The sequence below is a fragment of the Ornithorhynchus anatinus genome, chromosome 3, assembly GCF_004115215.2.
Source record: "Ornithorhynchus anatinus isolate Pmale09 chromosome 3, mOrnAna1.pri.v4, whole genome shotgun sequence".
Lineage (NCBI taxonomy): Eukaryota > Metazoa > Chordata > Mammalia > Monotremata > Ornithorhynchidae > Ornithorhynchus > Ornithorhynchus anatinus.
The window spans coordinates 1,849,983-1,867,817 of record NC_041730.1 but is presented as its reverse complement, the minus strand read 5'-3'; positions in this window follow the sequence as shown (position 1 = coordinate 1,867,817).

Here is a 17,835-nt window from a genome sequence, read left to right as displayed (position 1 = left end):
GGACACAGTCTTTGTCTGATGTGGGGCTCACAGTCTTAAGTTCCCATTTTACAAAGTCACTGAGGCCCAAAGAAGTGAATTAGGAGGGAGAGCAATATTGGATCCCCATTTTACAGATGAGGTATTTGAGGCACAGAGAAGTGAAGTGTCTTGCTCAAGGTCACGCAGCAGGCAAGTGGCAGAACCCAGATTAAAACCTAGATCCTTCTGACTCCCAGGCCTGTGCATCTTGCACGATGATAATGCTAGTATATGTAAAGCACTAGCTATGTTCTGAGCACTGTGCTGGGCTCTGGGGTAGATACAAGATAATCAGGTCGGACACAGTTCCAGTCCTACATGGGGCTCACAGTCTAAGGGCGAGGAAAAAGAGATATTTAATCTCCCATTTTGCAGATGAGGAAAACGAGGGACAGAGAAGTGATATGCCCAGCCGAGTCCGCACACTCCTCTCCTCTAGTGCCAGCTTCCTCACTGTGCCCCGATTCATTCATTCAGTCCTATTTATTGAGCACTTACTGTGTGCAGAACACTATACTAAGCGTTTGGAAAGTACAATACAGCAATAAAGAGAGACAATCCCTACCCACAACGGACTCACAGTCTAGAGCTGGGGAGACAGACGTCAAAACAAGCAAAAAGGTATTGACATAAATAGATAGAATTATAGTTAAAATACGATCTTGTCTATCTCACCCCCGACCCCTTTTCCACAACCCCCCCCAGCCTCGAACTCCCCCCAGCCTTAGACACTAGATCACCGCTCTCTCCACCTTCAAAGCACTACTAAGGTCACACCTCCTCTAAGAGGCCTTCCCAGACTGAGCTCCCCTTTTCCTTCTGATCCCTCTACCCTCCCCTTCACCTCTCCGCAGCTAAACCCTCTTCTCCCCCCTTTCCCTCTGCTCCTCCCTCTCTCCCATCCCCTCCCCTCAGCACTATACTCATCCGCTCAATTGTATATATCTTCATCACCCTATTTTGTTAATGAGATGTACATCACCCTGATTCTATTTATTTGCTATTGTTTTAATGAGATGTTCTTCTCCTCGATTCTATTTATTGCCGTTGTTCTTGTCTGTCCGTCTCCCCCGATTAGACCGTAAGCCCGTCAAAGGGCAGGGACTGTCTCTATCAGCGTGGCTCAGTGGAAAAGAGCACGGGCTTTGGAGTCAGGGCTCATGAGTTCGAATCCCAGCTCTGCCACTTGTCGTCTGTGTGACTGTGGGCAAGTCACTTAACTTCTCTGGGCCTCAGTTCCCTCATCTGTAAAATGGGGATTAAGACTGTGAGCCCCACGTGGGACAACCTGATTCCCCTATGTCTACCCCAGCGCTTAGAACAGTGCTCGGCACATAGTAAGCGCTTAACAAATACCAACATTATTATTATTATTATCTGTACCCATTTGTACATTCCAAGCGCTTAGTCCAGTGCTCTGCACATAGTAAGCACTCAATAAATACTATTGAATGAATGAATGAAAAAGGCCTTCCCTGATTTAGTTCTCTTTTCCCCAGCTCCTTGTCACCCCCTCTAGACTGTAAGCTCGTGGCGGATAGAGAATGTGACTGTTATACTGTTGTGTTCTCCCAAGCTCTACTACAATGCTCTGCACAGAGTAAGCACTTAAGAGCACAGGTATGGGAGTCAGAGGACGTGGATTCTAATCCTGGCTCCACCACTTGTCTGCTGGGTGACCTTGGGCAAGCCACTTAACTTCTCTGTGCCTCAGTTACCTCATCTGGAAAATGGGGATTGAGACTATGACCCCCACGTGGGACAACCTGATGACCTTGTATCTACCCCAGCGCTTAGAACAGTGTTTGGCCCATAGTAAGTGCTTAACAAATACCATAATTATTATTATTGTTATTATTGACTGACTGACTTCTGCAATACCTATACACTATGAACTCTGACCTTTAGACATTTGATATTTGCCCCACCCCCAACCTCACAGCACTTATATACATATCTTTAAATTACATATTATAAATGACTTATTTATTCATATTAATGTCTCTCTCCCCCTCTAGATCGTAAACTCATTATGAGCAGGGAACATGTCTGCTAATTCTGTTGTACTGTACTCTCCCAAGTGCTTAAGACAGTGCTCGGCACATAGTAAGTGCTCAATAAATGTGATTGATTGATTGATAAAGGTAACTCACCCAGAGGCACAGAGCAGTCAAGGAAGGGACTTGGGATCAGAACCTACAACTCCTGACTCCCAGGTCCAGGCTCTGTCCACCAAAGAAGCAGCATTGCTTAGTAGAAAGAACCCGGGCTTGGGAGTCAGAGGTCATGGGTTCTAATCCTGGCTCCGCCACTTGTCAGCTATGTGACTTTGGGCAAATCACTTCACTTCTCTGATCCTCAGTTTCCTCATCTGTAAAATGGGGATTAAGACTGTGAGCCCCATGTGGGACAACCTGATTGGCTTGTATCTACCCCAACGCCTAGAACAATGCTTGGCATATGGTAAGCGCTTAACAAATACCATCGTCATCATCACCACCACACCTAACCTTCCTCACCTTGATGGATGACAGCTTTCATTCATTCATCTCTATTTATCGAACACTTCCTGTGGACAGAACACTGTACTAAGCGCTTGGGAGAGTACAATACAACAATAAACAGACACATTCAAGGGTTCTCCTTGACATTCCTGGGTCCTTCCTGGAAGCAGCTGCTGGGACTAGCAGGGCCAGGAGAGGGAGGAGGAGAGAGGGGGAATGTGTTGGTGTTTGTTAAGCGCTTACTATGTGCCGAGCACCGTTCTAAGCGCTGGGGTAGACACAGGGGAATCAGGGTGTCCCACGTGGGGCTCACAGTCTTAATCCCCATTTTACAGATGAGGTAACTGAGACACAGAGAAGTGAAATGACTTGCCCACAGTCACACAGCTGACAAGTGGCAGAGCTGGGATTCGAACTCATGAATGTGGGGGATTGTGTCTTTTGACCTGAGAGAGAGAGAGGAGCCGAAAGAGGTAAGACATAAGCAGGAGAGAGAGTGAAGAGCCCCAGAAGCTAGGTGTGGCTTGAAATAACAGTTTACCTGAAGTGGAAGAAAGAGGTGGGGAGAAAAACAGAGGCAAAGAACAGCTAAAGAGAGAGTTAGAGGCAGAGAGAGTGATCGTATTCACTGAAGATCAACTGGGCATCTGCCTCATGACCTCAAGCAAGTCACTTCCCTGCTCTGGACCTCGGTTTCCTCACCTGTAAAATGGGGATTCAGTATTTTTCCTCCCTCCCTTTCAGACTGTGACCCCCAAATGAGGCAGGGGCCGCGACTGATCGAATTGTATGGAATCTACTTCGAGGCTTAGCATGGTACGTGGGACATCGGCTCCTCTGGTGCCGCTAACCTCTCACTGGGCCTCGTTCTCGCCTGTCCCACCATTGACCTCTGGCCCGTGTCTTCCCTCTGGTCTAGAACACCCTCCCTCTTCACATCCGCCAAACTAGCTCTCTTCCCCTCTTCAAAGCCCTACTGAGAGCTCACCTCCTCCAGGAGGCCTTCCCAGATTGAGCCCTCCCTCTCCCTCTGCTCCTCCTCCCCTCCCCACTGCCCCTACTCCCTCCCTCTGCTCTACCCCCTTCCCCTCCCCACAGCACTTGTCTATATTTGTACACATCGATTGCTCTATTTATTTTATTAATGATGTGTATTTACCTATGGTCTATTTATCTATTTTGATGGTAGATACCTGTCTACTTGTTTTGTTTTGTTTTCTGTTTCCCCCTTCTAGACTGTGAGCCTGTTATTGGGTAGAGATTGTCTCTATCTGTTGCCAAATTGTACTTCACAAGCGCTTAGTACAGTGCTCTGCACACAATAAGCGCTCAATAAATGATTGAATGAGTATATATGTACATATTTATTATTCTACTTATTTTATTAGTGATGTATATATATCTCTAATTCTATTTATCTATATTGATGCTATAGATGCCTGCTTATTTGTTTTGATGTCTGTCTCCCCCCTTCTAGACTTTGAACCTGTTGAGTGCAGGGATTGTCTATTTGTTGCTGAATTCTACTTTCCAAGTGCTTAGTACAGTACTCTGCACACAGGCAGTGCTCAGTAAATACGATTGAAAGAATGAAAAGGTAAAGGATATGGTTCCTAAGCATCTAACGCAGCACTCTGCACATAGTAGGAACCCAAAACGGTGCTCTACACCATCAATCTATCAATGGTATTTATTAAGCGCTTACTATGTACAGAGCACTCTACTAAGCACTTGGGAGAGTACAGTGCAACAGAATTCACACCTAGGTTCCCTGCTCATAATTAGCTTACAATCTAGAGGGGAGATAGATATAAATATGAATAAATAAGTAATTTATAGTATATAATTTAAAGATATGTACTTAAGTGCTGTGGGGATACCTAGTATAGTGCTCTGGACAATAATAATAAAGGTTTTTGTTAAGCGCTTACTATGTGCCAAGCACTGTACTAAGTAAATCAGGTTGGGAACAGTCCCTGTTCCATGTGGGGCTCACAGTCTCAATCCCTATTTTACAGATGGGGTAACTGAGGCTCAGAGAAGTGAGACAACCTGCCTAAGGTCGCACAGCAGACAAGCGAGGGAGCCGGGATTAGAACCCATGACTTTCCAACTCCCCAGGCCCGTGCTTTAGCCGCTACGCAGTGCTGTTACTCATTTGGACGATATAGGTGTGTGCTTATATATTCAAAGAAGACGCTCCTGAAGAACTAAGAGTGTGACATATGGTTGCAAAGGTCAACAAAAGAGCCGTAACCATGTCCACACTGGCCATACAAAAACAGCTGTGCCTAGTTGCACCTAATGTTTCTGTGCCCAGTGTTGTTTTCTCTTTTGCCTCCTCATCTCTTTTTCCCTAATAATTGTGGCATTTGTTAAGCGCTTACTACGTGCCAGGCTTTGCACTAAACACTGAGGTGGATACAAGCGAATCACGTTTGACCCAGTCCCTGTCCCACGTGGGGCTCACCGTCTCAATGCCCTCTTTATAGATGAGGTAACTGAAGCACAGAGAAGTGAAGTGACTTGCCCGACGTCACACAGCAGACAAGTGGCAGAGAACATCTGGCCACGCTTTGGCTCGAAGAGAGCAGCTTCCTTCTCAGGGGCAGTGCACCATGGTGGTCTGTCCTCATTGATTCATTCAATCGTATTTATTGAACACTTACCATGTGCACAGCACTGTGCTAAGTGCTTGGGAGAGTACACTATAACAACAGGCCTATTCCTAGCTACAGTGAAGTTTTGCTCATTTTTCAGCTGGAGGCAGCACTGTCTGAAACTCCATTCCCGTGTCCTTAAAATGTTTCCTCTACCCTTCCAGCTTCTGGTTTCCCAATTTCAGCTCTCCACAGGGCAGTTGTTCGGTTATTTTGTTGCTTGTTCTCATCACGTGTCCCAACCCTCAGAGCTGCGTAAAGGTGAGCAGGGCTTCGATGCCAGGAGACTGACCACTTTCCTCAACTTCACTGTTCATCTTCTTGCACTGCCATAGTGAGTCAGATCTGCCAGCGATGCGGGTGAAACCGCTCAAGGAGCCGGTGGTGGTGTCCGCTTAGAGATCGGGGCTCCCGGCCGAAGAGAGGGTTGGGCCACACGACAGCTGTAAAATCGAAATTAAGATTGCGAGCCCATGTGGGACAGGGACTGTGTGTCCAGCCTGATTATCTTGTATCTACCCCAGCGTTTAGTACAGTGTCAAGAACAAAATAAGCGCTTAACAAATATCATTTAAAAAAAAGAAAACCAGCTCTGTTGACCTCCAGTCTGCTCTGGAGCCTGAGATGACATTGCTGCCAGACTCTGACCGTCTCCCAAAAGATGAGCTGGTCTTCTTGATTCTGATTCCATCTACCTGTCTATCGCTGCATCGAGGGTCATTGCGCTGCTTGGGTAGCAGAATTTTGTCACAACTTTTAGTTCTGTATTGACAGTGCGGCTTCCCCAGTGTGGGCTGATACAGCAACTGGGTTTTCTCCAGACCTGTTATTTTCAGTCCGTAGCGCTTCCCAAGCTCTTAAAATAGCGTTCTGCACACAGTAAATGCTCAATAAATGCCAGTGACTGACCGACTGAATTGGTGAAGCGGTTTGCAGTCCTTCCTGTCGCATTTCTCTACAGCCCGGTTCTTTCCACACGGTAATTTCTCAATCAATTCCTCAATTCCTCAATACTTCCAGGACTTTGCCCATTGCTCCAAATCTGCTGAGGTGGGAGAGTTCTCCAGTGATGAGACTGTAATCTGAGTTCTCTGATTAGACTATAAACCCGTCAAAGGGCAGGGACTGTCTCTATCTGTTATCGATTTGTACATTCCAAGTGCTTAGTACAGTGCTCTGCCCATAGTAAGCGCTCAATAAATACTATTGAATGAATGAATGAATGAATGGAGAGAGCCTATTCGTACCCCTTCATCTCAGAAGATGGAGAAGCAGCGTGGCGCAGTGGAAAGAGCACGGGCTTTGGAGTCAGGGCTCATGAGTTCGAATCCCAGCTCTGCCACTTGTCAGCTGTGTGACTGTGGGCAAGTCACTTAACTTCTCTGTGCCTCAGTTCCCTCATCTGTAAAATGGGGATTAAGACTGTGAGCCCCACGTGGGACAACCTGATTCCCCCCTGTGTCTACCCCAGCGCTTAAAACAGTGCTCTGCACATAGTAAGCGCTTAACAAATACCAACATTATCTCAGTCTTGTCACGTTCTCCACAGCTGCATAAAACAAGCTGAACAGAAACATTGTGGCCTAGCGGATAGATCAGGGGCCCGGGAGTCGGAGGACCTGGGTTCTGATTCTGGCTCCACCGCTTGTCTGCCGTGTGACCTTGGGCAAGTCACTTCACCTCTTTGGGCCTCAGTTCCCTCATCTGTAAAATGGGGATTAAGCCTGTGAGCCCCATGTGGGACAGGGACTGTGTCCAACCTGATTAGCTTCTATCTACCCCAGTGCTTAGTACAGTGGCTGGCACATAATAATTTGGTATTTGTATTTGTTAAGTGCTTACTATGTGCCAAACACTGTTCTAAGCACTGGGTAATAAGGTAATAAGGTTGTCCCACATGGGGCTCATAGTCTTAATCCTTATTTTACAGATGAGGGAACTGAGGCCCAGATAAGTGAAGTGACTTGCCCAAAGTCACACAGCTGATAAGTGGCGAAGCCGGGATTAGAACCCATGACCTCTGCCTCCCAAGCCCGGGCTCTTTCCACTGAGCCACACTGCTTCTCTAAGCACATAGTAGGACCGGACCCCACTTCACACCCTCCTTTACTCCATCAGCCGTGGAGAATGGTCAGACACTCTGGCCTCTGACCCTGCTGACCAATCAATCAATCAATCAAACTCAGTCCCTTTAAAGGAGTCTCAGGATCATAATGAACTTTTCAGGGCAGACTCATTTGCTGTGTATTTTCCTAGGACCAGACCTGCTGATCAATCTATGCATTAAGGGTATTGATAAAATAATAATTATAATAATGATAATAATAAAGGTATTTTTAAATGCTTACTTCGTGTCAAGCACTGTGCTAAAAGCTGGGCATATAGAAGATAATCAGGTTGGACACAGTCCCTGTTCCACGTGGAGTTCACAGTCTTAATCCCCATTTTACAGAGGAGGGAACTGTACTAAGCACTGGGTTAGATAGAAGATACTCAGGTCCCCCATGGGGCTCACAGTTTAAATAGGAGGGAGAACAGGGATTTAATCCCCATTTTGCAGATAAGGGAACTGAGGCCCAGACAAGTGAAGTGACTGGTCCAAGGTCACACAGCAGACAGATCCTAAGATCGTTGAGGGCAGGGATTGTGTCTGTTGTTGTATTGTCCTCTCCTAAGTGCTTAGTCCAGTGCTCTGCACCTAGTAAGCGCTCAAGAGATATGATTGACCAACTGACTGACAAGCGGCGGAGCCGGGATTAGAACCCAGATCCTCTAACTCCCTGGCCCGGTCTCTTTCCACTAAGCCACGTTGCTTAGCGCCGATACTTGAGTGGCGATCGTGCCTGGGTATCCTGCCCGCCCGAGCCAGAACCAGCAACGGAAACACAGCAGCTCTGAATCCGTTGGCTCCCGAGTTGCCTCTTCCTGCTTCCTGGACATTCCCGGTCCTCCCCTCCCCGCGGCCTCCGGCCCACCCCGGCCCCCTTCGCCCTTTCCTCCCACGCCCACAGCTGGGGTTCAGCTTCTAGAGGCCCGACCTGGGAAGGGCCGGGCGTCTGGTCGACCTCCCCACGCCCTGGCTTCCATTGTATTTTTGCCCTCTGCAACACCCTCCGAGGCCCAGCATTGTATCAACAGGAACACAGGAAACCTGTGCCCACCCCAGCCTGCTGCCTGCAGAGTAGCCAGGAGGTCAAGAACCTGGTCTTCTGGCCACCTGGTCCTCTGGCTCTCTGGCCCTCTGGCTCTCTGGACCCCAAGTCCCCCTGCCCTAGCCCCCGACCCTCTGGTCCCCTGACCTCCTGGCTCTCTGGCCAAGCCCTAGGGAAACACGGGCCTGGGAGTCAGAAGGTCATGGGTTCTGATCCCAGCTCTGCCACTCGTCTGTTGTGTGACCGTGGGCAAGTCACTTCACTTGTCCGGGCCTCAGTGACCTCATCTGTAAAATGGCGAGTAAGACTGTGAGCCCCCCAGGGGAACAACCTGATTTTCTTGTATCTACCTCTGCACTTAGAACCGTGCCTGGCACAAAGTAAGTCCTTAACAAATGTTAATAAATAAATGTTAACACATAAGCACCCGACAAAGCAATTATGTATATATGCATATATCTATAATTGTATTTATTTATACTGATGCCTGTTTTCTTGTTTTTGATGTCTGTCTCCCGCCCTGGGCGGGGATTGTCTCTCTTTATTGCGATATTGTACTTTCCAAGCACTTAGTACAGCGCTCTGCACAGAGTAAGCACTCAATAAATACAACTGAATGAATGAATATGTGAATGAATGAACAAATACCATAATTATTATTATCTCTATTCCCCAGCCCCCTAGTTCCCCTGCCCTAGTCCCCTGGCACCCTGGTTCCTTGGTCTCTTGGCTTCCTAGCTCCTGGCCCCCTGGTCCCCCGGCTCCCCAGACTTACAATAATAATAATAATAGTATTTGTTAAATGCTTACTATGTGCAAGGTACTGTACTAAGCGCTGGGGTGGTTACAAGCAAATTGGATTGGACACAGTTCCTGTCCCACGTGGGGCTCCCAGTCCCAAGCCCCACTTTCCAGATGAGGCAACTGAGGCCCAAAGAAGTTAAGTGGCTTGCCCAAGGTCAACCAGCAGAAAAGTGGCGGAGCTGGGATTAGAACCCATGACCTTATGACTCCCTGGTCCATGCTCTATCTCCTACACCTTGTTGCCCCCTGGCCTCTGGTTATTTCCAGGTCCCTTGGCTTCCTGGCCTCCTGGTTTCCTAGTCCCCTGGCCTTCTAGCTCTCTGCCTCCCTGGTCCCTGTTCCCCTAGTTCCTTGGGGTCCCCCTGTCATAATGCCCTGGCACCCCAGTCCACTGGTCATTTGCCCCCTTAGTTCCTGGTTTCCCAGCCCTCTGGTCTTCTGACCACTGGCCCCCGGCCCCCTGCCGCAGTCCCGTGGCACCCTGCCACCCTAGCTCTCACCCTTCTGCCCTCTACCTGTTGGCACTGTCACCCCAGTCTCCTGCCTGACTCTGGTGATGATGATGATGATGATGATGGTATTTGTTAAGCACTTACTAAGTGCCAAGCATTGTTCTAGGTGCTGGGATAGATACAAGGTAATCAGGTTGTCCCACATGGGGCTCACAGGCTTAATCCTTATAATAATAATGTTGGTATTTGGTATTTGTTAAGCGCTTACTATGTGCCGAGCACTGTTCTAAGCACTGGGGTAGACACAGGGGAATCAGGTTGTCCCACGTGGGGCTCACAGTCTTAATCCCCATTTTACAGATGAGGGAACTGAGGCACAGAGAAGTTAAGTGACTTGCCCACAGTCACACAGCCGACAAGTGGCAGAGCTGGGATTCGAACTCATGAGCCCTGACTTCAGGGCCCGTGCTCTTTCCACTGAGCCACGCTGCTTCTCTATGTTACAGGTGAGGTAATTGAGGCACAGAGAAGTGAAGTGGCTTGCCCAAGGTCACACAGCAGACAAGTGGTGGAGCCTGGATTAGAACCCAAGTCCTCTGACTCCCAAACCCGTGCTCTTGACCAGACCATGACCCATGGCCCTGGTTCTGAGTGAATCTCTCACCCCAGTCCAGCCAGGAAAGCAGCCTGGTGGAAAGAACCCAGGCATGGGGAGCCAGAAGGACCTGGGTTCTACACTGGGCTCTGCCACTTGTCTGCTGGGTGACCTTGGGCAAGTGACTTCACTTCTCTGGGCCTTAGTTTCCTCATCTGTAAAATGGGAATTAATAATAATAATAATAATAATGTTAATAATAATGGTATTTGTTAAGCACTTATTATATACCGGACACTGTACTAAACACTAGGGTGGATAGGCAGAGAAGCAGCGAGGCTTAGTGGAGTGAGACTGGGCTTGGGAGTCAAATGTCTGGGTTCTGATCCCAGCTCTGCCACTCAACAGCTGTGTGACTTTGGGCAAGTCACTTAAACTTCCCTGGGCCTCAGTTACCTCAACTGTAAAATGGGGAGTAAGACTGTAAGCCCCACATGGGACAACCTGATTACCTTATATGTACCCCAGTGCTTAGAACAGTGCTTGGCACATAGTAAGCGCTTAACAAATGCCATCATTATTACACACGCAAATCGGGTTAGACACGAGTTAAGACATGAGCCCCATGTGGGACATGGACTGTACCCAACCTGATTAGCTTGTATCTATCTCAGTGCTTAGTGAGTCAGCATAGCAAGTGCTTGACAAATGCATAAAAAAAAATTAAGGGATGGAGAGGGGAAGAGTCAGGGGTTTGGGGTGCTCCATGTTGGGTCACTGGGGGAGAATCAGGAAAGAAGAGAGAAGAGTCAGGAATGTGGGGTGGTCCGTGCTGGGTCACCGAGGGAGAGTCTGGGATGGAGAGGGAGGAGTCAGGGGTGTGAGATGGTCCGTGCTGGGTCACTGGGGAGAGTGGAGAGTCTGTAAGCCCTTAATTAATGCTGAAATCAATCAATTTTCTTCTCCAGTGCTGAGCACGGTGCCTGGTATATAGTAAGGTTTAATAATTACCAAACCTACATTAATAAATATTATTACAACGATAACAACTCCGGTACGTGTTTACTATGTGCCAAACACTGTACTAAGTCCTAGGGTAGATGTGGGTTAATCAGATTGGACACAGTCACCCGCTAGACTGTGAGCTCGCTGTGGGCAGGATTGTGTCTGTTTGTTGTCATATTGTACTCTCTCAAGGACTTGGTACAGTGCTTTGCCCCAGGAAATGCCCAATAAATACGATTGAATGAATGAGTGAATGAATGAATGAATCCCTGTCCCGCATGGGGCTCAAAGTCTAAGCATTTTATTAATGATGTGATACATTAATGATATATAGATAGTATATATCTATAATTATATTTATATTGATGCTGTTGATGTCTGTCTACTTGTTTTGTGTTGTTGTCTGTCTCCCCTCTTCTAGACTGTGAGACCTACGTTGGGTAAGGATTGTCTCTATCTGTTGCCGAATTGTACTTTCCAAGCGTTTAGTAGAGTGCTCTGCACACAGTAAGCGCTCAATAAATATGACTGGATGAATGAATGAATGAATGAATGAATAAGTAGGAGGGAGTAGGATCAAATTCCCATTTTAACTGAGGCCCAGAAAAGTGAAGTGACTTACTCAAGGTCACCCATCAGACAAGCAACGGAGTCAGGATTAGAACCCAGGTTCCTCTGACAGCCAGGCCCCGTGGCCTTACCATCAGGCCAGACTGTTTCTTATTATTAGTTATTATTAATAAATACATAACGATTACTAATAATAGAGACAGGAGTGGGAGGGGGTCCGGACACACCTTCTCTTGCCTTATCAAATGGTCCATATGACGTCATCCTGTCTGGGAGGAAAGGGGACCCTCCCCAGACTGAGACAGGAAACCCACCCCGTCTCTTGGGAGTTCGGGGCTGCCTGTAGCCTTGCGACCGGTTTCGGGCCCGCCCCCACCCCGCTCCCCCAACCCGACCCCCCACCCCACTCCCCTGCCCAACCCGGGAGGAGGGGGGTTGGATTTTCGCTTGGCCCTGCACACTTCATTCCCCCCACCTTCAGTTACTTCATCTGTTAAATGGATATTGAGACGGTGACCCCCAAGTGGGACAGGGATTGGGTCCAACCCGATTGGCCCGCATCCACCCCAGCGCTTAGTGAGAAATTAACAAATGCCACAATTGCTATTATTATTATCCAGCCTCAGAGCACTAACTCACTTTTTTTTAATCTTAGGACAGTGCTCTGTGCCCGGTAATAATAATAATAATGATGGTATTTGTTAAGCGATTACTATGTGCCGAGCACTAAGCGCTGGGGTAGAAACAAGGTAATCGGGTTGTCCCCACGTGGGCCTCACAGTCCTAATCCCCATTTTACAGATGCGGTAACTGAGGCATAGAGACGTTAAATGGCTTGCCCAAGGTCAAAAAGCAGACAAGTGGCAGAGCTGGGATTAGAACCCAAGACCTCTGACTCCCGTGCCCGTGCTCTTTCCACTAAACCACTCTGCTTCAATAAGCGCTCAATACATAAAACTGATTGATTGATTGATATGAATGTCTGTCTCCCTTTCTAGACAGTAAGCTCCTCGCGGGCAGGGAGTGTGTCTGCCAACTCTGTTGTATTGGACACTCCCAAGTGCTTAGTACAGTGATTTGCATACAGTAAGTGTTCAATAAATACCATTGATTGATTGACTGAGGGGGTTGGGGGGGCAAAACGGGGTGGGCAGAAGATGCTGCAGCCTTGAAGTCAGAAGCTCAGCAGTCTTGGAGTCGGGCTTCAGTGTGCTAAAGTTAATAATGGTGGTATTTGTTAAGCGCTTACTATGTGCAAAGCACTGTTCTAAGCGCTGGGGTAGACATAGGGGAATCAGGTTGTCCCACGTGGAGCTCACAGTCTTCATCCCCATTTTACAGATGAGGTAACAGGCACAGAGAAGTTGTGACTTGCCCAAAGTCACACAGCTGACAAGCGGCGGATCCGGGATTCGAACCCATGACCTCTGACTCCCAAGCCCGTGCTCTTTCCACTGAGCCACGCTGCTTCCTGATAGGACTCCAGTATATCCAGGTAGGGGGTTATTACAGCCCTCCTGGCCCCTCCCCTGACCCCACTGATTCTCCTCCTCACCCAGTGGTATTTACTGAGCGCCTACTATAAGCAGAGCACTGTACTAAGACTTGGTCGAGTACAACACAACAGAGTTTGTAGACCCACTCCCTGCCCACCAGGAGCTTACAGTCTAGAGCAGGAGTGAGACATGAAAATATATTTTCTAAGTTCCTCTGTGACCAGGGAGGGTGAGTATCCAAAGGCCGATCAGCCAATTCATTCAATAGTATTTATTGAGTGTTTACTATGTGCAGAGCACTGTACTAAGCGCTTGGAATGTACGAATCGGTAATGGATAGAGACAGTCCCTGCCCTTTGACGGGCTTACAGTCTAATCGACGGGTTTACAGCCAATCAATCAATCGAAGACTCGGCCCCTCTCATCTCACCCCTCCCAAAGGGCATGGGATGGTCCGTGATGGGTCACTGGAGGAGGGATGGAGAGAGGAGAGTTCGAGGTGTGGGATGGTCTGTTCTGGGTCATGAGGGGAGAGTCAGGGATGGAGAGGGGAGAGTCAAGAGTGTAAAATGGTCTGCACTGGGTTACTGGGAGAATTAGGGATATAATAATAATGTTGGTATTTGTTAAGCACTTACTATGTGCAGAACACTGTTCTAAGCGCTGGGGTAGATACAGGGTCATCAGGTTGTTCCACGTGAGGCTCATAGTTAATCCCCATTTTACAGATGAAGTAACAGGGCACAGAGAAGTTAAGTGACTTGCCAAGGGTCACACAGCTGACAAGTGGCAGAGCCGGGACTCGAACCCATGCCCTCTGATTCCCGAGTCTGGGTTCTTTCCACTGAGCCACGCTGCTAAACACCATATAATATCCAGCCCACCACTCTCTCCACCTTCAAAGTATTATTAAGGTCACATCTCTTCCAAGAGATCTTCCCTGATTAAACCTTCTTTTCCCCAGCTCACTCTCCCTCCTGTGTCACCTATGCACTTTGATCTGTGACCCTCGGGACATTTTATATTCACCCCGGCCCTAGCCCACAGCACTTAGGTACTTATCTTTAAATTATATATTATAAATTACTTATTTATTCCTACTAATACAGAAGCAGCATGGCTCAGTGGAAAGAGCACAGGCTTTGGAGTCAGAGGTCATGGGTTTGAATCCCAGCTCTGCCACTTGTCAGCTGTGTGACTGTGGGCAAGTCACTTCACTTCTCTGTGCCTCAGTGACCTCATCTGTCAAATGGGGATTAAGACTGTGAGCCCCAAGTGGGACAATCTGATTCCCCCGTGTCTACCCCAGCGCTTAGAACAGTGCTCTGCACATAGTAAGCGCTTAACAAATACCAACATTATTATTATTACTAATGTCTGTCTTCTCCTCTAGACTGTAAGCTCGTCATGGGCAAGAAACATGTCTGCTAATTCTTCCTTACTGGGCTCTCCCAAGCACTTCCTCTGCATAGTAAGTGCTCAATAGAAAAGCAGCATGGCTCAATGGAAAGAGCGTGAGTTTAGGAGTCAGGGGTCATGAGTTCTAATCCCAGCCTTGTCACTTGTCAGCTGTGTGACTTTGGGCAAGTCACTTAACTTCTAGGTGCCTCAGTTACCTCATCTGTAAAGGGGGATTAAAACTGTGAGCCTCACATGGGGCAACCTGATAACCTTGGATAATATTAATGTTGGTATTTGTTAAGCGCTTACTATGTGCAGAGCACTGTTCTAAGCACTGAGGTAGATACAGGGTCATCAGGTGGACCCGCATGAGGCTCACAGTCTTAATCCCCATTTGACAGATGAGGTAACTGAGGCACAGAGAAGTTAAGTGACTTGCCCACAGTCACATAGCTGACAAGTGGTGGAGCTGGGATTTGAACTCAGGACCCCTGACTCCAAAGCCCGTGTTCTTTCTACTGAGCCACGCTGCTTCTCCCACGCTGCTTGGATCTACCCCAGCGCTTAGAACAGTGCTTGGCACATAGTAAATGCTTAACAAATACCAACATTATTATCAATAAATACGGTTGATTAATGGATTGAAGAGGGGAGAGTACGGTTAAGCGGCATGGCCTAGTGGATATAGGACAAGCCTTGGAGTCAGAAGGACCTGGGTTCTAATCCCTGCTCTGACACTTGTCTGCTGCGTAACCTTGGGCAAGTCACTTCACTTCCCTGTACCTTAGTTACTTCATTTATAAAATGGGGCTTGAGACTGTGAGTCCCATGAGGGACAGGGACTGTCCCCCACCTGATTAGCTTTGGGAAGCAGCGTGGCTTAGTGGAAAGAGCACAGGCTTGGAAGTCAGAGGCTGTGGGTTCTAATCCCAGCTCCGCCACTTATCTGCTGTGTGACTTTGGGCAAGTCACTTACTTCTCTGTGCCTCAGTTACCTCATCTGTAAAAGGAAGTTGAAGACTGTGAGCCCCACCTGGGACAACCTGATAACCTTGTATCTCCCCTAGAGCTTAAGACAATGCTTGGCACATAGTAAGCACTTAACAGATACCATCATCATTATTATTATTATTATTAATTCCGGCTACACCATTAGTCTGCTCTGTGACCTTGGGCAAGTCACTTCACTTCTCTGGGCATCAGTTACATCATCTGGAAAATGGAGATTGAGACTGTGAGCCCTTCGTGGCCAGAGACTGCGTCCAACCTGATTAACTTGTACCTACCCCAGCACTTAGTACAGGGCCTGGCACAAAGTAAGTGTTTGACAAATACCACTGGAAAAAAAAAGTGGCATGGGGCTTTGGGTGGGGTAAATACCAGATGCCCAAAGGGTACAAATCCAAGCAAGCATATGGCGCAATCAAGTAGTCAGTGGAGACCCGGTCGCTTTGGGGGGGCCGAGAGACCCCACCCGCAGAGACACAGGTCTCTGTGGAGGAGTTGGGGGGGCGGAGGAGGGGAGAGAGATCCAGCTGAGCACAATTACACATCGGAGACAAAAGAAAACAAAATTCCTTTAAAAGTCCCCCAAACAACTCTAGAGTTTCACCCGCGGAGGCAGGGCAGGGCAGCCGCTGGGCCCCTGTGCTCACACTCCCCCCACGAGGGGAGTCGGTTTCTGCTACAAACAGGAAGCAGCTGTTTTCTACAAAATAACTAGATAATTGGGTCCCCTGGGCCACGGCCGAGCTCGGGAATAGAGTCAGGAGCCCGTGTGCCTGGGCCTGAGAGGGCCCAGGGTGACGTCACGACCTCACGGCACTTTGGGAAACTCCCCCCACCCCTGCCCCCCTCTCCTATCTTCTGTCCCCCCCCAGAATTATGTTTCTCTTTCACCCCTACCTCCCCTGCCCCTCTTTTCTTTCCCTGCCCCTCTTTTCTTTCCCTGCCCCTTTTCCCGTTTCCCTCTTCCCTGCCTCCCTCCTACCTCCTCCGTTTCCCCTTCTCTCTCTACCCTGTTCCCCTTCCTCCCTCTCCCCATCCTCCCTTGTCTCTATCCCCGCTTCTCTCCTCCCTCTCCCCTCTTCTCCCTCTCTTCCTTCTCCCCTACCTCCCCTCTTCCCTCTCCTCTGTTCATCCTCCATCTCCCCGACTCCGTCCTCCATCTCCCCTGTCCCCCCAATCTCTATCCCATTTCCCCTCCTCCCTTTCCCATCTCCCCTCCTCTTTCTCCCCTGTTCCCCCTCCTCCCTTCCCCATTTTCCCTTCATCTCCATCTCCTGCCTCTCTCCTCCCTGTCTCCTCCTCTGTCTTCTCGCCTTCACTCATCCCTATCTCCTGTCTCTCTCCTCCCTCTCCCCATCCTCTTTCATCCCTAGCTCTCTCCTCCCTCCCCCGTCTCCCCTCCTCTGTCTTCCCTGTCCCCCCATCCTCCCCTCTCCCCGTCTCCTCTCCTCCTTCTCCCCACTGCCCTTCAGCGCTAGATTCTGGAAACCTTTGACCTTCGCTCCAGGGAAAGGTCACCACCACGAGGAAGGAGGACAGGCGGTGTCCTCGGGTAGCTTTGGCCGGGCCGGGCCGGGCCGATGGGGCTCCCAGACCCGTGGGGGTCCAGTCTGTTCTTACAAAACAAGGCTGGGATGAGATTGAGTGTCACTGAAGCGTGAACATGGGGATTCAATTTCCCTCGTCATTGCTCGGGATTTGAAGAAACAAAACAAAAACAATAACGCTAATGAAGGGATGGGGAGAGCGGGGATGGGGGAGGCACAGAGGAGGGTGGAAAGGTGGGGGGTGAGGGGGTGGAGCCCGGGGGGAAGGAGGGCGGGGAGCCAGGGTGCACGGTGGGTGGGGGGTGAGGGGGAAGGCTTGGTGCCAAGAACTTGGCCGGAGAACGAGAGATTGGAAAAATCCACCGGAGGAGCTCAGGAAATCCGAAGTAGCTCGGATAGGCAGGGACGCCCACCCCCTGGATCGATCGGTGGTATTTACTGAGCGCTTATTGTGTACAGAGCGCTGTACTAAGCGCTTGGGAGAGGACAACAGAACAGAGTTGGTAGTCACGTTCCCTGCCCACAACGAGTTTAGAGTCTAGAGGGGGAGATAGACAGTAATATCAATAAGAAATGACAGATATGGACATCAATGCTGTGGGACTGAGGAAGGGGTGAAT